General features: G+C 39.5%; 1 protein-coding gene and 1 long non-coding RNA gene across 2 annotated transcripts in view; both read right to left on the minus strand.

Annotated features, from left to right (window-relative positions):
* The window catches only part of PPM1E (protein phosphatase, Mg2+/Mn2+ dependent 1E), a 229,710-nt gene that overhangs the window by 96,973 nt on the left and 106,873 nt on the right, over positions 1–25,864 (minus strand). The window lies entirely within an intron of this gene.
* LOC126939449 (uncharacterized) overlaps positions 2,864–25,864 on the minus strand; it is a 76,711-nt gene continuing 53,710 nt past the window's right edge. Inside the window, exon 5 of the long non-coding RNA XR_007720392.1 lies at positions 2,864–8,404. This is a non-coding gene — a long non-coding RNA (uncharacterized LOC126939449). The remainder of the gene's footprint in view (positions 8,405–25,864) is intronic.

A 25,864-nucleotide genomic window follows, 5' to 3' on the forward strand; every position in this document is an offset into this window, starting at 1 on the left:
CTTAGTAAGTGGCAATTCCATTCTTCCAGTTGCTCAAGTCAGAATCATTGAATTTATCCTTCCTTGATTCTTCCCTTCACATACACCACATAAACAAATCCTATTGTTTCTTCTCTCAAAATATATCCAGAACCTGACCACTTATCACTGTCTCCAAGACTACTTCCCTGGTCTAAGCCATCATTATTTCTCACCTGGACAACTAACTACTACTAATTCTTTCCCCTTTTCTACCTTCTTTCCTCCTACTCTAGTCTCCACACAGCACCCAGAGTGATCCATTAAAAATGCAAATCAGATCATGTCCTTCCTCTGCTCAAATCCTCTATTGCCTTCCCATCTCACTCAGGGAAAAATTCAAAATCCTGACCATGGCTTACCAGACCCTACTTGATCTAATACACTGCCAGCTCTCTGATTTTGTTTTCTAATACTATTCTTTCACTTTTGTTCCAAGTCACACAAATCTCTCTGTCATTCCTCAAACCTGCTGAGCCTTCTCTTACCTAACTGTCTCTACACTTATTGATTCCTCTGCCTAGAAAGCTTTTCACCCAGATAGCCACATCATTCATGTGTTCACTTATTTCAGATCTCTACTTTTAAGAATAAAAATCAGGCTGGGTGCGGTGGCACACGCCTGTAATCCCAGCACTTTGGGAGGCCGAGGTGGGCAGATCACCTGAGGTCAGGAGTTCGAGACCAGCCTGGCCAACATGGCGAAACTCCGTCACTACTAAAAATACAAAAATTAGCCGGGCATGGTGGTGTGCACCTATGATCCCAGCTACTTGGGAGGCTGAGACAGGAAAATCACTTGAACCCAGGAGGTGGAGGTTGCAGTGAGCCAAGACTGCACCATTGCACTCCAGCCTGGGCAACAGAGTGAGACTACATCTCAAAAAAAAAAAAAAGGCCTCACCTCACTTAGGAGGTATGAGGTCAATAAGCCTAAATCCCAATAATTTAATAATTAATGCTATAGTAATTGTGTTTAAATTTGCTACCTAGGATGCACAGAGCTTTATATATGCAGTGGTAATATTTTTATAATTTAAAGTGTAATTCCTATTTGAGGACATTTAAAAATATATTTTTAATAGACTTTTTAAGAGCAGTTTTAGGTTCACAGCAAAATTGAAGGAGAAGTACAGAGCGTTCCCATATACCCTTTGCCCCCACACATGCACAGCCTCCCCACCACTAGGCATCCCAGCCTCAGGCAACTACTAACTTGCTTTCTATCTCTATAGATATGCTCGTTCTGAACCTTTCATATGTAATCTTTTGCATGTGGCTCTTTCACTTAGCATAATGTTTTTGAAGTTCATAGATGTTGAAGCATGCATCATTTGTTCTTTTTAATTGCTTAGTAATATTCCACTGTATGGATGTTTAGAGTGTACCAAATGGACCTTATCTTTCTTGTGTGTCAGAAAAGAGGAATCCTCAATTAATGCCAGTAATTGAAGCTAGTAAAGGCAAAAGAGGAAATAAAAAAAAATGGAATTGTGGCTGAGTAAAGTCTGTTTCTAGCAGAGATGGGGAAAGTCAAGCTCTAGAACATTAACCATAGGTAGAGGAACCTGCCCTGGCTGTGGGAATTCAAACTCTTTCCACAGGATCCTGTGACCTGAGTTTGTTCACTACCACTTGGCTTGTTATAAAGAGGAGGGTGTGGTCATGGCAGCCAGACTCTACATCTATATGAACAAATCTGGCCTACTTTTTCCAGGCGTACTAGGGAAAGACAGCTCCTTATATAATTAAATAGTATAGTTAAATGCAATAATATTTTAAAGTAACATTCATCTGATGACTTCTGTCAAAAAGAAAAGGAAGATCAAGCATATGTGTTTCTCCACTCCCCTAATAAAATGATGCAACATAATTTAAAAGGTTTAAATTCTCAAGAACAATCAAACAGAAGATAGAGTACATAGCATGTTTTACAGTGGATAACATATTTTTGGGAAAGGGAGAACAAATGGAGGAGTGGTATCTGACTTATTACAGTGGAGGAAGCTATAATCTCAGGAAATTACAAAGGGGGACACTGGTGAGAAGAAAGCCAATTTGTCCCCAAAGAATCTAGGAAAGCCTCTGACCTTGGAAGTACCAAGTGTGTGAAGAGGAAGCACAAAGTGAAAAACCAAGATAAGAGTCTGTGTATGTGAACAGTTGATTCTCCTCCCTACTCCCATGTGTAGAATGCCAGCAGCTAAGTGTACACACCCCTGACTTGGTTGGAGAATGGCAGTTTATCCTCTAGAGAAATTGAAGAGGCATGTTGCAGACTTGAGGACACTAGGCAGAATAGAGAGTAGACGTAGGACAGATAGATAGAAAACAAAGGGATTTCTTTAAATACCAAGGCGTGGGGCTTAATTCCCCTACCCACTCTCCCACTCCACCCCACCAATGACCCAAAACACTTGCACTTTATTGCCCAGGCCAGAAATTGTAAGTCTTTTTGGAGGCACTGCACAATCTGAGAGAAAAGATCCTCTTCATAATAATAATAATGTCCATCCTAACACCCAAAAGTAAGGCTTATTCCTTACTTACTCCACAATTAGTTTTATTCCTAAAGAGCTTTTTTTTTTTTTTTTTTTTTTTTTTTTTTTTTTTTTTGAGACGGAGTCTCACGCTGTTGCCCAGGCTGGAGTGCAGTGGCGCGATTCCTAAAGCTCCGCCTCCCGGGTTCCCGCCATTCTCCTGCCTCAGCCTCCTGAGTAGCTTACAGGCGCCCGCCACCGCGCCCGGCTAATTTTTTTTTTTTGTATTTTTAGTAGAGACGGGGTTTCACTGTGGTCTCGATCTCGGCCTATTACAGGCTTGAGCCACCGCGCCCGGCCCTAAAGAGCTTTTAATCTATTTAAAATAAATATGCACAAACTACCAAAGGTCATCCGACATGTGAGAAAATCCTTTAACATGAAAGATTAAAATCAGATGTCAAAAGAGCTATTTGATATTTAAAATAAGATTGTCGGCTGGGTGCAGTGGCTCACGCCTATAATCCCAACACTTTGGGAGGCCGAGGCGGGCAGATCACCTGAGGTCAGGAGTGTGAGACCAGCCTGGCCAAAATGGTGAAACTCCGTCTGTACTAAAAATACAAAAATTAGCCAGGCGTGGTGGCACGTGCCTTTATTCCCAACTACTCAGGAGGCTGAGGCAAGAGAATTGCTTGAACCTGGGAGCCAGAGGTTGTAGTGAGCTGAGATCATGCCATTGCACTCGAGCCCGGGTGACAGAGCAAGACTCCGTCACAAAATAAATAAATAAATAAAATAATATTGTTAAAATGAGACATTAAGCAGAGGTTACAAGAATTCCCAAGAAAGTATAACTACACATGAGATGAAAAATATGAAAGAAAAATAAGATACTTCAAGGAAAATCTAAGGAGATTAATATTTTACTAACAGGAGTTCTAGGAAAATAAGACAGAGAAAAGAGAGGGAAGATAATATTAATAATGAATATTCATTAAGGGTATACTATGTGTAAGGCATTGCTCTAAGTCCTTTACATAAGTTAATTTTAATTAACTAATTAATTAATTATCTGGTCACCCAACAAAGTAGGTATTATCCCCCATGTTACAGATGAGGAAAATAGGAATATAGAGGTTAATCTAATAGCTAGTAAGCGGCAGAGTCAGAGGTCAAACCCAAGCAGTCTGGTGCTATAACTCATACTCTCAACTACTATGTATTGCAGCCTCTCTATCAAAGAAATAACATAAGAGACTCCCAGGGTAAGAGGGCAGATTTAATATGTACATTCAATGTACTCCTTTCAGAAACCCTACTAAAACAAAAATTAAGGCAAATTTTAAAATACATAATCCCAAAGGATGAGGAGGAAAGGAGAAGAAGAAAAAAAGCAACAGATTTTTGTAAATCAGAAAGTAGATGACAGAGTGGTAACTGACTTAGCAGACCAAAGAGAGCCAAGTCTTAAACTGGCAGTGAGGAAAGCTGAGTGAGCCAAGTTCTAAACTGGCAGTGAGGAAAGCAATATATACCACAGAATTTTCTAAAGGCATAAGAATTGGCAAGACTATGGACCTGTAGAACTGGGGGTAAGTGGGGAGTGGAATGGATAAAATAAGAAAAATTGGATGAAAGATATTTAAGAAGCTGTTAGATCCTTAGATTTCCTTCCTCCATTCCACATCTCCAGGTGAGCATCTCTCCCTAACCAATCAATCATAGCAGAAGTCTGCAGCTTATTCCCTGGAGAGGATAAAACAGGGCATCTCTTGATTAGAGGACACCAGGTACAGTAGAGGATGCAGGTGTCATTCTGAAAAACAAGGAGACTAAGTGACCTTATGCATAGGTGAATGCTGAATTCTAAGATCAGAAGCCCTCTTCCCCCACTCTATTGAGCCCAGTAGATTGGAAAACTTTTTTTTTGGTAAATTCGGGTTGAAGCCAGAAGGTTCTCTAACAAATGTGTTCTAAGCAGGTCATCCTACAGTAAAACTGAAAATCTACAAGCCCCATCCATGAAGTACATGGCTTCCCAATCGGCTTTTATTAACCTATTCTTACTTAAGAACAGGCAGCTAAGAATTACCAGATACCTAAAGAAAGCCTGTTATTTGGAAAATAGAGACGAAAATTATCAAAAGAAAAGAAAGCAATCTGGTAGAAAGAAACTATGCAGGCAAAAGAAAACATTAGGAAAAAAATTATTTCTAAGAGATATCTGTAACAAACAAAATTTTTAAAAAAATTCAGCACACAAAGAAAAACTTTTATAAATTAAAAATGTAATAACAGGCCGGGCACAGTGGCTCATTCCTGTAATCCCAGCACTTTGGGAGGCCAAGGCAGGTGGATCACCTGAGATCACGAGTTCAAGACCAGCCCTGGCCAACATGGTGAAACCCTGTATCAACTAAAAATACAAAAAAATTAGCTGGGCATGGTGGCCGGCACCTGTAATCCCAGCTACTTGGGGAGGCTGAGGCAGAAGAATTGCTTGAACCCGTGAGGTGGAGGTTGCAGTGAGCCGAGATCACACCAATGCACTCCAGCCTGGGTGACAACAGTGAAACTCCATTTCAAAAATAAAGAATAAAAATAACAAAAACGGAAATCTTAAGAGGACAAAGTTGAGGAAATCTCAGAAAGAACAGAATAAAACAGAAAAAGAGAAAAAATAGATAGGAGAGGAGAAAATCTGAGAATTGTGATGACAAACAGAAAACCTTAACTGTCCATCAGTTCAGTATGGTTAAATAAACCTCTGTGGAACATTATGAAGTGGTTATTATAGTTAAATAGCAGTATTGCTATGGAAAGACCTCCACATTTCATTAACTGAAAAACAATGCAGGCCAGGCTCAGTGGCTCACACCTGTAATCCCAGCACTTTGGGAGGCTGAGGCGGGCGGATCACTTGAGGTCAGGAGTTTGAGACCAGCCTGGCCAACATGGTGAAACCCTGTCTCTACTAAAAATACAAAAATCAGCCAGGCGTGGTGGCATGCACTTGTAATCCTGGCTACTCGAGAGGCTGAGGCAGAAGAATCATTTGAACCCAGAAGGCAGGAGTTGCAGTGAGCCAAGATCGCACCACTGCACTCCAGCCTGGGCGACAAGTGCAAAACGTCGTCTTCAAAAAAAAAAAAAAAAAAAAATGCAAGTTGCTGAAAATATAGACAGTATGACCCCACTTATATAAAAGGAGGAAAAACCCCTGCAAACCATGTTTCTTTATATGGAAATAGTATGTAAATAAACAGAAAAAGATTTTGAATGAAACATATCAAAGTAGTGATTTCTGGAGAGGGGAATAAGATAGAAGAGGAAAGGAAAAAGGTAACACTGCTTTTTATTATAATTCTTTCTTTTCTTTTTTTTGCTTTGAGACTGAGTCTCACTGTGTCACTCTGGCCATAGTGCAGTGACATGATAATGGCTCACTGCAGGCTCAACCTCCCTGGGATCGGGTGATCCTTCCACCTCAGCCTCCCAAGTAGCTGGGACTACAGGCACAGGCCACCAAGCCCAGCTAATTTTTTATTTTTTGTAGGGACAGTGTTTCACTATTTTGCCCAGGCTGGTCTCAAACTCCTGGGGCTAAAGTCATCCAACTGCCTCAGTCTTCCAAAGTACTGGGATTACAAGCATGAGCCACCATGCCTGGCCTATATTTCTTTTCTTTTCTTTCCTTTTCTTTTTTGAGACAGGGTCTGGCTCTGTCACCCAGGCTGGAATGCAGTGGCACAATCTCAGCTCACTGCAACCTCCGTCTCTGGGCTCAAGTCACCCTCCCACCTCAGCCTCCTGAGTAGCTAAGACTAGACTATAGGTGCACACTATCATGCCTGGCTAATTTTTCTTTTTTTGTTTGTTTTTGAGATGGAGTCTCACTCTGTCACCAGGCTGGAGTGCAGTGTCGCGATCTTGGCTCACTGCAACTTCCACCTCCCGGGTTCAGGCAATTTTCTGCCTCAGCCTCCCAAGCGGCTGGGATTACAGGCACTCGCCACCATGCCCAGCTAATTTTTTGTATTTTTAGTAGAGACAGGGTTTCACCATCTTGGCCAGGTTGGTCTTGAACCCCTGACCTTGTGATCCACTCATCTCAGCCTTCCAAAGTGCTGGGATTACAGGTGTGAGCCACCGCACCTGGCCAATTTTTGTATTTTTTATAGAGACAGGATTTTGCCATGTTGCCTGGACTGGTCTCAAACTCCTGAGCTCAAGGCGATCCACCTGCCTCGGCCTCCAAAGTGCTGAGATGACAGGGATGAGCCACTGCGCCCAGCCTTCTGTATTTGGAAGTTTTTGCAATGACAGGGTTTTCATGTATGACTGTGTAAGTTTTAAAAGAGAAAGAAAAAGAAGGAAACGGGAAAGTGAAAAGCAGAATAAAAAGGATTGGTATCATCTCTGGATAGGAAGTGAATATTATCCTTAATTAGGATTACAAAAACAAAGCAAGACTAAACTAAACGAAACAATAATGACTTTACTTGCTGTGTAACACTCTACTTGCTGAGTAGACAAAGTTACCTCCAAAAAACTTAACATAGAATAAAATATATAGGAAATGAATATTGCATGTTGTTTATATACATTATTGATATATACACAAACTTAGGTATCACAAGTTGTGAACCATCACCAGCTTAAAAAAAAAAAATTGCTTAAGCTCAGGAGTTTGAGACCAGCCTGGGCAATATGGCAAAACCCCATCTCTACAAAATATACCAAAAAAAATTAGCCAGGAGTGGTGGCATGTGCCTGTGGTCCCAGCTACTCAAGAGACTGAGGTGGGATGATCACTTGAGCCCTGGATGTCAAGGCTGCAGTGAGCCGAGATCGTGCCACTGCACTCCAGCCTGGGTGACAGAGGAAGATCCTCTCTCAAAAGAAAACGAACAAACAAACAAACAAACTCTTTTACAACAGAATCAGAAGAAAAATTTTTCTCCTTACCATCATACTTTTTAAGAAGTCTGTGAGTCTAGCCAAAAGATTACATACATGTTCAGGAGATATCGTCAGATTTTCCCTGAAAGATTGTTTCAGACTCTCACTGCCCTATTCTGATAAAGTTCATATGTTTATACATCTTTGTAGAATTCTGCGGGAAACTTCATATTCCCAATTGTTTCAAGAAAACATGAATCTTCCATTTAAGCTGAAGGAGTTAAAAACATACCACTCTGACATATTGACTATTTTGAATTAAATGCACTTGAAAAGCAGCAGGTGCAAAAAGATCCTTCTAGCCTCTTTTCTGTTTCTTAAAAGCAGGAGATGAAATTCCATGTGAAAGACACCCTTCCTATACCAAAAGGAATAAAATATCCTTATCCTCTAGGATGAAGTTGAGACCAAAAGAATTCTGTACAGACCTTGTTAAAATAACTCTTATCTTTTAAGCCTCCCCACACAATTTAGCTGCTTTTTCACAGCTACTATTTTGTACAATTCAGTATACCAGTGATTGACTCTAACTGCTTCTTTGGGTCTTCACTTCCTTACGAGGGCTCCCATGCCATGTAAAATTTGTATTAAGTACATTTGTATGTTTTTCTCCAGTTAATGTCTTATGTCTTATGTCAATTTAATTATCAGACTCAGCTGGGACCCTAAAAGGATGGAAGTGGAGTTTTGCTACTCCTACAAAGCCCAAGGGTTCTGGAAATGTGTGTGGGAATAAAGTTGAAGCCAAAATATTTTAAAAGTAAATCTCAGCACCTGATCTTTTGTTGCTAAATGATATCCTCATTTTAGGTTTTAACTTCATGGGGAAAAATACAGAGTAAACAATTAGCCAAGCACAGTGGTACATACCTGTAGTTCAAGCTACTCTAGAAGCCGAAGTAGTAGGATTGCTTGAGTCCAGGAGTTTGATCAAGTTCAGTCTGGAAACATAGTGAGACCATGTCTTTTATATACATAAAATATTATAAATATTACATATATATGTATGTGGAGATAATGACGCACTACAAGTAGCCTTTTGCTTCAAAGTTATTAAAAATAATGTGTTCCTAATTCTGTGAGCAAACGCTGTGATGTACATTTTGTGAAACAGAATATGAGATTAAGATCCTTCACTAAAAATTCTATTCAATATAGAGTAAATTGAGTAGTCTAAAGACTAAAATGCCTCCTAACTGCCAAATTCCAGTGTCTGGATTATTGCAGAGACATCCTACTGTCATCTCTAGCAAAAGTCCTGAATGACAAAAAGAGGAAAAATAAGTGGCAAGGTGAGGAAAATAAAATCATTGAAGTTTGGCATATCTTTTAGAAGAGCAAAAGTTAGTTTTCTTTTCTTTTTTTTTTTTTTTAGAGATACAGTTTCACTCTTGTTGCCCAGGCTGGAGTGTCCGCCTCCCGGGTTCAAGCAATTCTCCTGCCTCAGTCTTCCGAGTAGCTGAGACTACAGGCATGAGCCACCACACCCGGCTAATCTTGTATTTTTAGTAGAGATTGGGTTTCTCCATGTTGGTCAGGCTGGTCTCAAACTCCCCACCTCAGGTGATCCACCCACCTCAGCCTCCCAAAGTGCTGGGATTAGAGGCGTGAGCCACTGCACCTGGCCAGCAAAAGTTAGTTTTCTTCATAATTTTCTAGGCTATATTTTATAATACTCTAAACTAATCTTCCAATTCATAAAATATTCTTAGCTTTTAAATGATCATCTATTCCGGTTAGGCGTGGTGGCTCACACCTGTAATTCCAGCACTTTGGGAGGCCGAGGTGGGCGGATCACCTGAGGTCAGGAGTTCAAGACCAGCCTGGCTAACATGGTGAAACCCCATTTCTACTAAAAATACAAAAAATTAGCCAGGTGTGATGGCACGTGCCTGTAATCCCAGCTACTCGGGAGGCTGAGGCAGGAGAATCGCTTGAACCCAGGAGGAAGAGGTTGCAGTGAACCGAGATCGCGCCACTGCACTCCAGCTTGGGCAACAAGAGCAAAACTTCGTCTCACAAAAAGAAAAAACAAAAAAAAGATCATCTGCTCTATATTTGCCATTTGTTTCTTTCTCTAGTTGTTAGATTAAGGTTTTTTACTGAATTTAGTAAACTAATGGCTTACTTGACATTTATCATAACAAATACAAACAAGTAAGTAATGCAAAGCCACTCTTTTGTTATTTGGAAGTTTAGTCACAAGAAGCTATTTCCCCTTTCACGCTTTTATTTTTTATTTTCTTATTTTTATTTTTTACTTTTTTTCTTTTTAAACAGAACCATAGCTTATAATATTTTTTACTTTTTAAATAACAGCTTCACTGAGATATAACTCACATTATCAAATTCTTATTATTTATGGATCCTCTTACCATAATCCCTCTTTCAGCTGTACCTAACCACTCAAAGAAAATTTCTCTCATTGTTCCATTTGTGAGCTATTAATCCCAAGAACAGTAGTGCATTTGCAAAAGATAGTGGGGAGTTTTGACAAAAAATTAGAAGTAGTTTCTGAAGCCAATTTTAATGTATCCAGAAGTCCTCTTTAGAATTTCCATACAAGTTTCCCAATCCTGTGATCTAAATTACCTACTTTCCTTAAATTGCCAGCATTAAATTCAATATAAAAATCTTTGAAACAAATCTTTATTCCTCACTACTTTATGGGTTAAAAATACTTTTGTGGACTTGCCTAGGAACCTACCATTTATAATTCTTTCTGTGGAAAAAATATATCAAAAATTCTAAAATACATTTTAAAACAAACTTTTAGAATACAATTTGTTTAGAAATTGAGGGTTTTTTTGTAAATATGGACCAGAAAACTCCTAGCAACCTATAAATCACTGTAAAGATGTATTTGCTTCTTTGGCAGGGAACTGATAAATTTAGAAACATAATATGTGAGCCAGCTATCCTCTGAAAAATAGGAATTAAATAAGATAATTTTAAAAGCAGTATCTTATTTTCCTTTTTGCTCTTTTCTAGGGAAACTTATCCTTTTCATTAACAATGAGGGAAAAACTCCACTTTACCTAATGAGGTACCAAGGCTACATGTGTTGGCTATGCAAATAGTTTTGTTACAGTGTAAAATCTTAAAACAAAACATTTTATGTATATTTGAAACATCATCTTAAATTCAAATGCCATAGATTTTAGAAATAATAAGTAACTATTTAATTCAACATGCACATTTGTCATCTCACAGGTATATTTTATACAACCACTTCCTGAAGACATCTAATAATAATTTTCCAAGGTCTTCTTTAGCTACTTTCCCAATATTATAATGTTTTAATTATCTTCAGTCTTCTGATTTACTATCAGTTTCTAATTTACCACTCCATAAATAAAATGTTTAAGTTTTAATTCCTTACATTTCAGGAAGAGGATCAGAAATAACAAGTAGCCATAAACAAGTATTTTTAGTTTGCCACTATTTCCATTTCCTATAAAAATATCAAAAAATACATCTTTATGTCATTATAGCAGATTTCAAAATACCACTCTTGGGTTGCAGAATTCCCTAGTAATTGACATTTTGGTTACCTTCAAGAAAGCCAAAAACTGAAAGCAATATAGATATTAAATACAGGAAAATGCTTCCTAATCTACTGATAAAATTAAGGCTATAGTCTTCTGCCTATTAACACAAAGAAAATACTCTAAAATCCAATTTAAAAGTTAAGGATAACAAAAGTATAACTCCTTTAAAAATTAATCAAGATCATAAAAGTTTTACTTATGTACAAATATAAGAAAATTTTTATCCTTGGAGATGAAATTTTATAGAACATGCTAAAATCACAGATATACTACCAGTGAATGAATAGCATTTTAGGTTCCTCCTTAAGCCAAAAACAAAATTTTAGATGCAAAGAAAAAATTACGTTCATAATACGTTTAAATCACAAACCATAGTACTCATTATGCAGTCAACGTAACAAGATAAAACATTCAGACACCAGAAAAACATAAACTCTTTTTATCCTTTGAAGAGATGTAAAGTCATTGATACTCCATGAAGTCATCCTTTTCAGACGAAGTCTCTGTACTATATCTCTCATTAATGATAGTACAGATGTGTCAACATCCTTGGGATTTTTTTTACTATGATTAAACTAGCTATATCCATCTCATGGGTCTCTTCTTTGATGAGCTGTATTTTTCCCCTTTCCTGCATTATCCACAATGTTAGTAATGATTAGAACTAAAACAGACTTAATTACAGTACCTTTCAAATAGTTACTAAATATAGGTTTTTGTTCATAGACTGTGATTGTCCGTGAATCATAGGAGTATTTAAAACAAGATGCATAGGATTCTATTAAATTATTGCTGGGACTTAAGCTTTTTATGTAGGTATTTATAAAACAGAAGCAACTTATATTTGGAGAATAAATTAAACTTTTAACAAACTGAACTTTGTTTTGCCACACTGGTGTCAAATTGGCAATACTTAAAACACTGAGATTGACAAGTATAGTATATATATTTGCCCATTCATTTTGAAACAAAGAAAAAGCATTGCTTCTGTAGGGGCCAGGCAAAAAAAGATCAAAGCAAACTTGAGACCTAGCTATACTTTCAGTCAAGATCAAGAGGAAACTCTCTGACTCACTTTTACACATTTCACAAAGTGTCAATCTGTGCTTTCTTTCATTGGTTCTTTTCCCAAAATTCTCCTTCTTCCTTCCTTGAGAGACCTAGATGCCTGCCACTAATTAGATCTATTAATACCAATACAAAGACAATATGCTATTTGACATAGAATATATGTTACTTGGTTGAATTACTTGGTGAATAATGTTATGTTTTTCAGGCTTATTATCATAATTCACTAATCTAAAAGAATCTAGAAAGTAAGTCTTTCAAACCTTCCACATTTGTGTTTATAATTAGTCAAGTAAGGGCAATTACATTGTTTTTAGAAATAATGATTTTATGAGTTAAAAGGACATACACCAAATTCATGAGAGGTTGCCTCTTACAGGAAGAAAGGGGATAGAAAATGGGGCAGGAGGGGAGAGGATAAACGATACTTCAGCTTTATCTATTGATGCTGTATAATTTTTATATAAAATACTTGTATTTGAAAATTTCTCAAAATAAAAATTTAATTTAAAAAACTGTAGAAACTTAAATATAATCTTCATCACTGCCAACCAATTTTCTCTATAGAAAATTGCAATGTGAGGACTTTCCAATGGTGATATACTAGTAACTTTCTTTCTTACATCTTTAAAAGTCCCAATTATCCAATAAGTCATGGAGAAAATGCCCAATCTTTCTGAGGTAGTCCAAATCAGGTTATAATTTCTCAAAAGACCCCATAAGTACGTATTATTTATTATAACTGATATATCTTTGAGGTCCAGAATCCACTTCTACCTGTATAACAAGAACTTTGCAAAGATACCTTACAGTATTAACATAATTCATCTTATATTCCCAGACATGAAATATTATTTCCATCTGGGAAGATTTCTGTAACTATTAGAATTTTAAATCTCTCAAAACTACATGAATATATTCTTCCATTAAATTATAAAACACAAATCATTTTTATTTGTTCTTCAGTAGTGAGATATTAGAGGACATATAAATGGACAATGACCAGACCATACATGAAGACAGAACTCTGACCTACAATCTCTTCAGCAACCAGCCTGGAAATCCAAATTACAATCTTGGCAGCAATCACCCCAGGACAGGGAGGATTGGATCAATGACTGCCAGCTTCTCTATTTTTGTGCCCCAACTCCTACATGCTTTCAACTCAAGGCCAACCAGAGAAAGCCAACTATGTTTCCTGAATTAATTCCCTTAGATGCTCTGCTTTTAGATAGTTGGCCTTCAACTTCCCCATGCCAACAACCTCCAATTAGAGCATGCTTTAACATCTTTTTTTCACTCTAAAACTTGCCTACTCCTTTTTGAGTCGGCCCAATGAAAGTGATATTGGCTGACTTCCGTGTTATTGCATGATTTGAATAAATGAATTCTGTTGATTCTCATTTGGGTGGCCTTTGCTTATTTTCATAGTAGTGTAAAAATCATGCAAAAAGAAAATTAACGCTAGGCTGGGCACGGTGGTTCACTCCTATAATCTTAGCACTTTCAGGGGCTAAGGTGGGCAGATCCCTTAAGCTCAGAGTTCAAGACCAGCCTGGGCACCATGGCGAAATTCCATCTCTACCAAAAAAAAAATTAGCTGGGCATGGTGATGCGGACCTGTAGTCCCAGTTACTTGGGGGTGCTGAGGCAGGAGGATCACCTAAGCCTGGTAGATCAAGGCTGCAGTGAGCTATGATTGTGCCACTGCACTTCAGCTTGGGTGACAAAGTGAGACCTTGACTCAAAAAAAAAAAATTGTAATAATACTATGAGCATTTTGAGCATTTTGTTCCACTCCAACCAAGATCAAGTTTCAGTCTGGCTACCTCTACATAGCTCTTGTTCTGTTTGCCAGCTACCCCATCTGAACCAACTTGCTTCATTAGATACACGGTTTTCCACTGCTTAGAAAATAAATTCTATATTCTTCAATGTTTGATATTTCAGACTCAAATTGGTGTAATTTCTTCCTTGGGAACTGAGATCATTTTAAAACAAAGAAAAGATTCTGCTTTATTTTAGAAAAACAGTAATGTTGATAGTATAATATAGAACTAAATAGTGCAATAAAATATTTGCCATCAATCTGTGTGTATATATATGCAGCAAACATCAGGAGGTAATTCCTAAATTTCGTTAATATTAAAGAGATAAATCATATCAACTTACAAAGAGTTATGAAAATTTATCTATACTACATTGAAGTTGTTTTGAATAAAATGTGAACTTAGGCCTATGATGGTGTGAAACTGAATAATTCAAATTTAAAGCTGGCAGAATTTTAGATTATTTTGAGCCTTGAGAGGAATGTGGTTACATGACCTGAGTCAGTAGCATGCAGCCGCAAGTTCTGCTTTTTCCTGTAAGTGACTAGGAAAAGCCTTGCAGCTTAAGGTCTCTTCAGATTATCACCCCTGCTCACTGAATGTTAAAGCAGTATTCCCTGAAATGTAACAAACTGTAACTAATACTTCCTTGAAATGTAACAAACTATAACATATAACATATGGACTGACCTTGCATGGAAAAATGTTACAACCCTGTTAACTGCCTATATAAATGCAACCTCAACTTCCCCACTTTGGAACACTTGCTCCCTTGCGTTTGGGGTCTGTGTTTCCCAGGTGGCTGTCATTATTTATTTGTTTTTAGTAGCAAGGGACTGGAGGATATACAAATGGACAATGACCAGACTATACATGAAGACAGAACTCTGACTCTTCAGCAACCAGCCCACAAAAACAAACGGACAGTGATCAGACCATACTTTGTGTTTAAATAAACTCTATACTTTATCATATTTTCTGAATCTCATTATTTAAGGTTGACATTTTGGTCACCAGGAAGGGACTCAAAGCAGACCTCCAGTGATATCTGTTACTTTGCTGACAACCGGAATGCTGGTACCAACACAAATGACTTTCATTCACCCAATCTCGCTGGAGTCAACGGAAATCTCTGGTAAGGCATCTCTCAGGGTCTGAACCTCCCAGCTTGGTAGAGTTTCAAACATTATTTTTAAATTTATTTATTTTTCTTTCACTTATTTTTTGAGACAGATTCTCACTTTGTGGCCCAGGCTGGAGTGCAGTGGTGCAATCTTGGCTTACTGCAACCTCCGCCTCCTGGGTTCAAGCAATTCTCCTGCCTCGGCCTATGGAGTAGCTGGGATTACAGGTGCGTGCCACCATGCCCAGCTAAATTTGTATTTTTAGTAGAGACGGGGTTTCACTGTGTTGGCCAGGCTGGTCTCAAACTCCTGACCTCAGGTGATCTGCCTGCCTCAGCCTCCCAAAGTGCTGGGATTATAGGTGTGAACCACCATGCCTGGCTTCATTAGAATTTCTATAACTTTTTATCTCATTTGAAACTTTGGTCAGGGAGAAAACAGTTTATCTTTGAAAAGAGGAAATGAATCTTTGTGACTTAAGCAAAATTTGTAATTTTAAAACTAACCAGATTCTGAAGCTCGGTTCAACTGACAACTGACAAATATAAATATTCTTCTTCCTCTTTTTTTTTTTTTTTTTTTTTTTTTTTTGAGACAGGATCTCCCTTTGTTGCCCAGGCTGGAGTGCAGTAACGGTGATCATGGCTCACTGAAGCCTCAACTTTCCAGGTCCAGATGATTCACTCACCTCAGTCTCCCAAATAGGTGGAACTACAAGTGTGCGCCCCCACACCTGGCTAATTTTTTGTATTGTTTGTAAAGACAGAGTTTTGCCATATTGTCCAGTCTGATCTCAAACTCCTAGGCTCAAGCAATCCACCCGTCTCAGCCTCCCAAAGTGCTGAGATTACAGGTGTGAGCCACTGTGCCTGGCCTAAAGTTTCTTCTTGAGTAACTAAAATTACAAAAGGCTCTTTATGAGGACAAAATAAGTCCCAAAGATGAAAGACACAGTTCTTGCAAACTGGAAGGCACCTTAGGCTACTGAGGTCTTTGTGGGAGTGTTGGAGCTCATTGTTCACGATATGAAACAGTCTTACAGGAAATCACTTAAGAAGAGCATACAGAGCCAGGCACAGTGGCTCATGCCTGTATCAATCCCAGCACTTTGGGAGGCTAAGGCAGAAGGATCACTTGAGCCCTGAAGTTTAGTATTAACCTGGGCAATAGAGTGAAACTCCATCTCTACAAAAAATAAATAAGAAATTACCCAGGTGTGGTGGTGTGCACCTGTAGTCCCAGCTACTTGGGAGGCTGAAACAAGAGAGGATCACTTGAGACCAGGAATTCAAGGCTGCGGTGAGCTGTGATCACATCACTGCACTCCAGCCTGGGTGACACAGCAAGACTCTGTCTAAAAACAAACGAACAAAAACCATAAAGGGAACCTTGCATAGTTAAATGAGCACACATAACAGCTGATCACCTACTGCCTTAAGCACCCAAGCCTCTTGGGATCACCAAAACACATAAAAAGGAAAAACCAACTCAAGGGTGCCACCTGGAGGGGCTATTCCCACAGGCAGCACACTTAATCCAAAATATCTCCCACCTAAGTTTGGTCATTCAAGAGGAAAATCTAAAGTCTGGGTAATCATGCATCTAAAACCAAGTATTCCTCCTGATGAAGAGATCCACCACTAGAAACGTAAGCTGGATTCATGTTTAATACTTACGGCACACCTTCATGTAAATATTTAGAACATTGGTCATGCATAATTTGCAATGACCCCAAATTACAGTGGCCAAAATGGGGGTGCCTTTGAAATACCTAAACTAGTTTTTCCGCATACTCAATTTTTAAAAAGCCAGCTCTCATTATCCTAAGTGAATTAACACAGGAATAGAAAACTAAATACTTCATGTTCTCACTTATAAGTGGGAGCTAAGCATCAGGTACACATGAACCTAACAAGAGGAAAATTAACACTGGGAACTATTTGGGGGTGGGCAAGGGCTAAAAAACTACGTATTGGGTACTATGCTCACTACCTGGGTAATGGGATCATTTGCACCCACAAACTTCAGCATCACACAGTATACCCATATAACAGGTACTCCCTGAATCCAAAATAAAAGCTGGCTCTAAAATAAAACAAAGTAACTGGGAGAGCTATTTTCAATGGTACTTAGAAGCTTGATAAAGTCATTTCTTTGCAAGAGGAAATGAAAAAGTTGTCTAAAATAATTTTGAATTGAAAAACCCTGCTGACATTTCTTCTTCTCCTTCAGCTCCTTCTTCTCTTTGTCCCTCATTGTCAGAACTTCCTTGTCTATCAGACTACCTTCCCCTCCTCCTCCTCCTGCTGTACTGGCTCCATTTAGGGAATACCCTGTGTCTAGTAGAAGACAACCTACTTCTTTTATCAACCACGCTCAAAGGTAGAACTTAAAGGTATAATTAAATAATTTCCTGATCCTCTTCAGGATTCTACTGGATTTGCTAGAGAATTTGAATTAAACATTTAAACTTTCAATCCCAGATTCTCTGACTTATATCAATTCGTTCATCTTTGATAAAGCCAAATAGGATAGCAAAGGCACATTAGAGAAATCCTTTAGAGAACTTCCACAGATTTTGAAGCAGATTGTGAATGGGCCTGCAACACTGCCAAAGCTTTACTAGATGCTATCACCTTAGTTTTTCAAAAAGTGGTTGATTGGGACAAAATACAACATCAACAAAATTTTCATGAGCCTTGTCTTAGTCTGTCTTTGTGTTGCTATAAAGGAATACCTAAGGCTGGGTAATTTATAAGAAACGAGGTTTATTTGGTTCACAGTTCTGAAGACTGTACAAGAAGCATGGTGCCAACATTTGCCTCTGGTGAAGGCCTCCAGCTGCTTCCACCCATGGCAGAAGGAGAAGGGGAGCTGGTGTGCAGAGATCACATGGCAAGAGAGGAAGCAATTGAGGGGAAGTGCCAGGCTCTTTTTAACAATCAGCTCTTCAGAATGAGAACTCATTCATCACTGTGAGGATGGCACCAAGCCATTCATGAGTGATCTGCCCCCATGAGCCAAACATCTCCCAAGTCCCTCCAACATTGGGGATCAAATTTCAACATGAAATTCGAACGGGACAAATATCCAAACTATATCAAACCTTTGATGTCATACTATGAAAGATTTGGGGAAAAAACATTAAAAAAAATTCAGGTCTATCTGAATAAAGTTATGCTAACCACCAAAATGATACTTTCTGAAACTTAAACTTTTGTTGTTGAGACGGAGTCTCACTCTGTCACCCAGGTTGGTGTGCAATGGCACAATCTTGGCTCACCACAACCTCTGCCTCTTGGATTCATGTGATTCTCATGCCTCAGCCTCCTGAGTAGCTGGGACTACAGCTGGCACGCCACCATGCCTGGCTAATTTTTTTTGTATTTTTAGTAGAGACAAGGTTTCACTGTGTTGGCCAGGCTTGTCTTGAACTCCTGACCTCAGGTGATCTGCCCGCCTTGGCCTCCCAAAGTGCTGGGATTACAGATGTGAGCCATAGTGCCTGGCCTTGTAACTCAAACTGTATAAATGGATTAAATTAAGAATTAGCAATTATAAAAAAGAAACAATGCACCAGTTAGTTATCCTTCAAACTCATTATCTAGTTTATTTTGCTGAATATATGTCCCATACCCTAACCAAGGAAGAAAAGGAAAGGGAAGTTAAACAGGGAAGGAAAGCAAGTAAGGTCATGAGTTTACAATTAAAACAACTGTCCAACCAATTATAAACCCTAAAAAGCCTTTTTAAACTCCAAAACTACCCAATCTCCTGCACTGCAATGACTGCAAAAAAAAAAGCCGGGACATTTCACAAAGGATTGTAGAAAATTAAAATGGAAAGAATGAAAACAGGCCAAAGAAAAGGAAGAATAGGAGTGCCCTGAGGAAATCAAAAGAGGGAACTTCCCTCTTCTCCTCACTAATACCTTAGGAGTAACTGAAATAATTTTAAGTGGAAAACAAACCAAGTTCTTTAAAAATTAAAAAAAAAAAGTTTTTTGAAAAATATTGTTAGCGAGGGCCTACATTGTTTTTGTTTTTATTTGTTTTGTTTTGTTTTGTATTGAGACAAGGTCTCATTCTGTCACCCAGGCTGAATTGCAGTAGTGCAATCTTGGCTCACTGCAACCTCCACCTCCCTAACTCAAGCCTGAGCCTCCTGAGTTGCTGGGACTGCAGGTGTGCACCACCATGGCTGGTGTATTTTTTGTAGAGACAGGGTTTTGCCTTTTGTATTTTTTGTAGAGACAGGGTTTTGCCTTGTTGCCCAGGCTGGTCTTAAACTCTTGAACTCAAGCGATCGACCCACCTTGGCCTCCCAAAGTGCTGGGATTACAGGCATGAGCCACTGTGCCTGGCCCCAAACACAAGCTCTTAATGACACCAGAGCTACATTATCAATAATAAATCCCACCTTCTTACAAAGTCTCATTCCTTGGAGTCAAAAACCAATACAGATGTGGGTATAACAAATACTCCTATAACAGCATATAAATCTCAACCTATAGTTTTTCAGTTAGGTTCCCTAGAGGGAACACATGTTTTCCTCTTAGTTCCCTCAGCCCCCATGCATTTGATAAGGATAAATATTTTAAATTATATAATATCCGTATCTCTTCTCAAAAGGGGGAAGTGTATTTAGAATTAGAAGGTAAAACAAAATTGTGAGACACAAAAATTTTTCCAAATCTGATCCTTTCAATTGCAATTTGTATTGCCATAGAGGATACTAAATTGTTAAATAATAAAGAACTAGAAGCACTGTTAAAAGTAGTGCCTGATTAGTTGTAGTCAAAATTCTCCACTGATACCAGGAAAATTATCTTAGCTCCTCCAATCAAAATCCAGATAGAGCCATCAAAATCTTTCCCAAACCTTAAGCAATACCCTCTAAGATTGAAGGCCTTAAAGGGAGTAAGATCTGTAGTTTTGGATTATATAAAAAGAGGCTTGATTATTCCTTGTACAAGCCCATGTAACACTCTAATCCTTCCCATAAGAAAATCTAATGGTAGAGGTTAGAAATTTGTACAGAATCTAATAGCAATTAATAATATAGCTATTCTTCAACATCTGGTAGTAATAATTTTGAGTAATATGATTTTTGCCTTTTGAAAAGCTTAAAATCCAGGCAGGGCATGGTAGCTCATGCCTGTAATCCCAGCACTTTGGGAGGCCAAGGTGGGCGGATTACAAGGTTAGGAGTTCAACAGCAGCCTGACCAACATGGTGAAACCCTGTCTCTACTAAAAATACAAACATTAGCCGGGTGTGCTGGCACATGCCTGTAATCCCAGCTACTCAGGAGGCTGAGGCAGGAGAAGTGCTTGAGCCCAGGAGATGGAGGTTGCAGGGAGCCGAGATCACGCCACTGCACTCCAGCCTGGGTGACAGAACAAGACTCCATCTCAAAAAAGAAAAAATAAAATCCCCCCAATTTGGCTCCTCTAAGATTTATTTATCAATTTCCTTCTACTTCTGTTCCTCCTTCCTTTTGTCATCTTTGATATCAAATGAAGAAATCTAGAGGAGACTTCTAGTGGTCCTGAAACCCCTTAAGGAACATAGAAAAAGGTACCGCACACCCACCTTTTGGGGTCTTTTGCTTTCTTTGTGGAGTCCCTAGACCCACAGAAGGTTTTTCTCAGGTCTAAAAAGTTGCTCTCTCCCCCTTGTCTCTTTGGCTTTTGGGGATACCAGGGATTATTTTGTACTATGAGAGAACATGACCTTTGAGTATGCAATAGCTGAAAGTCACTGGTGAGGACTGCAGCTACGGAGGTAGCTGAGCAGCTGACAGCATTTACAATGAGTGGTTATTACTGCAGGAGACTACTCATTTCTTCCTGCATATAGATAAGAAAAGAGTGATTTTGACCCTTAGGGTCTATGGAAATAGTTGCCACTAAGGCATAAGACTCCCATGGAGGATGGGCTGATCACAGAGTAGCTGATTAATGTTGGGCTACCCACCAGTCTTGGGGGAATGTCCTTGCAGCAAGGGGCACTGTAGAAGCATTGCACTGTCCAATCCTGTGGCATTTCCCTAGTTTTGAAGACCTAGGATTCAATGTAAAAATGAGTTCCTTGATTTGAGGGGATCTACATGTTCTGCCTTCCAGCTGTGTCTAATTTTCACATATTTAAATATATGTCCTATAAACTGCATGCTTTCTTTGACCTATTCATTTAAGGGCTCCACCCTGAAGTTAGTAATCTAATCAAGAAAAAAGCTAAGTTGAAAGGGCTACCTATCTAACTAGATTGGTTTCCAAAATACAACTTTCTGGCATTTAGCTGGCTATTTAGAAACTCTTTGTGAAAGAGATCTGCATTTATAAAGAAAATCTCCACATGTAAGGATATCTCCCTCTCTGCATCTAAACCACAAGAAATATGATGGGGAAGACATTGGCTTAAAGTTTACATAAGAAACCTTACCTCTGTTTAAAACTACCTGGCAATCTTGTCTTGTCTGGCCCTTTACCTATGGCCTTCTTTGTTTCAGCAAATAATGGTGTTTAGATCTAAGTTCTGTGCCCTAGGGATGTAAATTTTCACCTAACAATCATGCCTTTGAAAGTGCACATTTGCTGTTGTCTAGCTAACAACTATTTACCACAATATAATAGGCAATTAAGAGACTGATAGTCTAAAAAGGGGAGATAAACTATTTGAAAACTGACAAAGAATCTTTGTTTTTTTTGTTTGTTTGTTTTTTGAGACAGGGTCTCCTTCTGTCACCCAGGCTGGAGTGCAGTGGCTGCAATCACGGCTCACTGCAGCCTCAACCTCCCAGGCTTAAGCAATCCTCCTGCCTCAGCCTTCTGAGTAAATGGGACTACAGGTGTGCACCACCATACCTGGCGAATTTTTGTAGAGACGGGTTTCACCATGTGCCCAGGCTGGTCTGAAACTCTGGGCTCAAATGATCTTCCTGCCTCACCTCTGCCTCCCCAAGTGCTGGGAATACAGGCACAAGCCACCATGGCTGGCCCAGGATTGCATAATCTTTTTTTTTTTTTTTGAGACAGTGTCTCGGTCTATCTCCCAGACTGGAGTGCAGTGGCACAATCTCAAGTCACTGCAACCTCCGCCTCCCTGGTTCAAGCAATTCTCCTGCCTCAGCTTCCCGAGTAGCTGGGACTGCAGACACCTGCCACTACGCTCAGTTAATTTTTGTATTTTTAGTAGAGATGGGTTTTCACCATGTTAGCCAGGCTGGTCTCAAACTCCTGACCTCAGGTGATCCACCCACCTCAGTCTCCCAAAGTGATGGGATTACAGGTGTGAGCCACCGCACCCAACCATATTATGCTATCGTATCTTAACTGAGGAAACAGAAAGTTCTCATCTTCCAAAAGCAACCTCAGCTCAATAAACAGAGTTAATAGCATTAGTTAGAGCTTGTCATGGACAAAAGGAATAACTGCAAATATTTATACAGGCAGCAGATATGCTGTCAGAGTAGCTCATGACTTTGGAGTGGTATGCAAACAAAGATAATTTTTTTTTGAGACAGGGTCTCACTATGTTGCCCAGACTGGTCTTGAATTCCTGGGCTCAAGTGATCCTTCTGTTGATATGCACAGGAGGCAGGGAAATACTAGATAGAAAAGGGTGGGGTCCCTGGCAAGGGTTTCACCCTCAAGCCTGGACCTGCAGCCCTAAATGAGAACTTCACATCCCCATTTTCCCACCTGAATGTTCCCTTTTAGCCCATCACACCCCCTATCCTGCGTCCATTAAGAACCCCAGACCCCAAACTTAGCAGACACACAGAAGAGAGAAGCATCTGAACATTGAGAGTGGAAGAAGCAGCTGGACATCAGAGACTACAGTCAGTGAGGAGTTCAGCTGGGGATGGTGGGAGAGGAGTTTGGTCAGGATGCCTGAACTCCAGGGGAAGACCACTTTCCCACTCCATCCCCTTTCCAGCTCCCCAGCCCACTAAGAGCCACTTTCTATGCTCAATAAAATATCTGCATTCACCATCCTTCAAGTCTGTGACCTCATTCCTCTTGGGCACTGGACAAGATCTTGGGACACACTGGGTGCAGGAACCCAAAAAGGCTGTCACACTGGCCCTTTGCCCTCACTGGCAGAGGACAGCTGCCCCTCACAATGAGGCAAAAAGCCTACTGAGCTAGTGACATGCCCTCTGGGGCTCTAGGGGTTGCCGGCACTCCCTCCCAGATGGCAGAGCTAAAAGAGCAATGAACACGCTTGGATCCTGCTGTGGGGCCCGCACAGGGCCTGCTCCCACTGGAGAGAAGTGGCCGGTTGGTACCAGCATTCGTTTGCCCTGGCTCCTGCATCCATTCACCTGCATGCTCTTACTCCCATGAAGGGCTCAGAGCTGCAGGCTGAGAAAACAAGCCACCCCTTCATGAGTCTCACAAAGTTGTCAAGGGAACTCTTGTGTTTCATTGCCTCGGCCTCCCAAAGTGTTGGGATTACAGGCGTGAGCCATCATGCCCAGAAAACAAAGAGGATTTTTAACCTCTTCTGATCTGTCCATTAAAAATGGACACCATGTTTCAGAATTATTAGAAGCCATATTATTGCCCAAATCATTAGCCATTATCAAGATCTGAAGCCATTCAAAGTCAGACATTCCGGAAAGTAAAGTACATCATTTAGCAGATAATATAGTAAAAAGGGCTACTCTAAGTGTATTTGAATAAGAAAATCAACCCATTTTTAGCTTTTAAGAAAGCATTTGATTTTGACATAAAATTAGCTCAACATAAAGCTCCAAAAAAGAACAAGAAAATTGGGAAACAAAAGGGGAAACATACTCCTCCAAGACTGGGCTATGGTATGGACCAAATGATCTACCCATACTTCCAACCAAATTACAGTCAACTTTCTGAACTTATGTACATGATTTAACTCATTGGTGCCCTAATAAAATGATTATTTGGGGAAAACAGTATTATTGGAGGCCTTCCCCAACTGTGGATTGGTATCTAGTTATATAATCATTGCCACATCTGCCCAAAACATAATCCAGGGAAACCTTTACATAGCAATCAAAGTCATTTTCTTCTACCTGAAAGCCCCTTCAAGGTAGGACAACTATATTTTATTCAGCTACCACCATCACAAGGATACAAACATATTCTAGTAATGAATTATATGTTTTCTCCTTGGATAGAAGCATTTCTATGCAGAAGAGCAACAGTATTAGCAGTAAGTAAAATTCTTAGGGAAAATTATTTCAAATTGGGGAGTTTTCTCTAGAATTTCATAGCAACAGGGGTACTCATCTTACCGGACAAATAATCCAGTCAATATATAAAATCTAACCTATTCTCCAACATTTCCATTATGCATATTGCCCCCAGTAATCTGGGTTAGTGGAACACACAAACAGAATAATCAAAACTAAATTGGCAAAATTAACTGAGGCTTTTAAAATTCCTTCACCAAAAGCTCTTCCATTGGTTTTGCTTAGCCTAAGATCAATCCCTTTTGATAAATACTAGCTGTCTCCATTTGAAACAGGCAGACCTATGAAATTGACTCCAGGAAACTGTGAATCTATTGTATTAAAAGGATATATATATTTTTTATTGTAATGGCCTTGTAAGGCAGCTAACTAAAAACTGTAATTGAGTAAAAGTTTCCACTGTGAGCTCCTGGAAGACAAAGAACCCAAGGACCAAGGACTTCAACCAGGAGTCTTTGTCTATTGGAAACAGCAGCTTTTTATTTATGTATTTTTTTTAAGCATCTCACTTTGTCACCCAGGCTGGAGTGCAGTGGTACAATCTAGGCTCACTACAGCCTCAACCTCCTGAGTTCAAGCGATTCTACTGCCTCAGCTCCCTAAAAGTAGCTGGAACTACAGGCACATGCCACCATGCCTGGCTAATTTTTTGTATTTTTTATAGAGATGAGGTTTCGCTATGTTGCCCAGGCTGGTCTCGAACTCCTGGGCTTAAGTGATCCATCCACCTCAGCCTCACCAAGTGCTGGGATTACCGGCGTGAGCCACTGTGCCCAGTCAGAAACAGCATCTTTTAAAGGACTCCCTCCAACCAAGGTGAAATGATCTTATCAAGTGCACCTAACTAACCCTTGTGCTGCTAAACTAAAAGGAATCAATTCTTGGATACTCGTCACCCATTTAAAGAAAGTCACTTTGTCAATTTGGACTTCATCTCAAGCCAGTGATCTAAAATTGAAATTCTCCAGAGCCAACAAGGACAAGAAAAAGACAGCATCTGAGGTAGTCAGCTTTCCCAAGACACTGAACCAGGCCTGTATCTAAATGAACTCTTAATATTGATAATCATAATAGATGGAGAAGATCATCCTTTGCAAGTTCCCACTAAATTTATTTTCATCCCTTGTTCTTATGTTTTGTTGTTGCTATCACCAGCTCTTGTCTATGAAGCAAATGTCTTCTTGCAATGGGCTCAAGACCATGCTGATAGATTACAGGAAAACATTTGTTGGATACGTAGCCTCATGCACCTTTCCAGTGGATCTGGTCAACCATGGTGGGTATTGCCTTTCCAAGGACAAGACGTAATAGAAGACCAGAAATATATCCGTGCTTCTCAAAAGCAATCATCAGTGCTTAATACTTAGTATGACTAAGGATAACGTACATCACTGGCCTATTGATAATACTTTATAAAGCAAGGGGCATGGGAAGAGATTTTTCAGTAGATAAAACCAGTATGTTAGCTTTTCGTTTTTGTTTTTGTTTTTTAAGACGGAGTCTCCCTCTGTCGCCCAGGCTGGAGTGCAGTGGCGTGATCTCGGCTCACTGCAACCTCCACTTCCCTGGTTCAAGCAATTCCCCTGCCT

The sequence above is a fragment of the Macaca thibetana genome, chromosome 16, assembly GCF_024542745.1.
Source record: "Macaca thibetana thibetana isolate TM-01 chromosome 16, ASM2454274v1, whole genome shotgun sequence".
Taxonomy (NCBI): Eukaryota; Metazoa; Chordata; class Mammalia; order Primates; family Cercopithecidae; genus Macaca; species Macaca thibetana.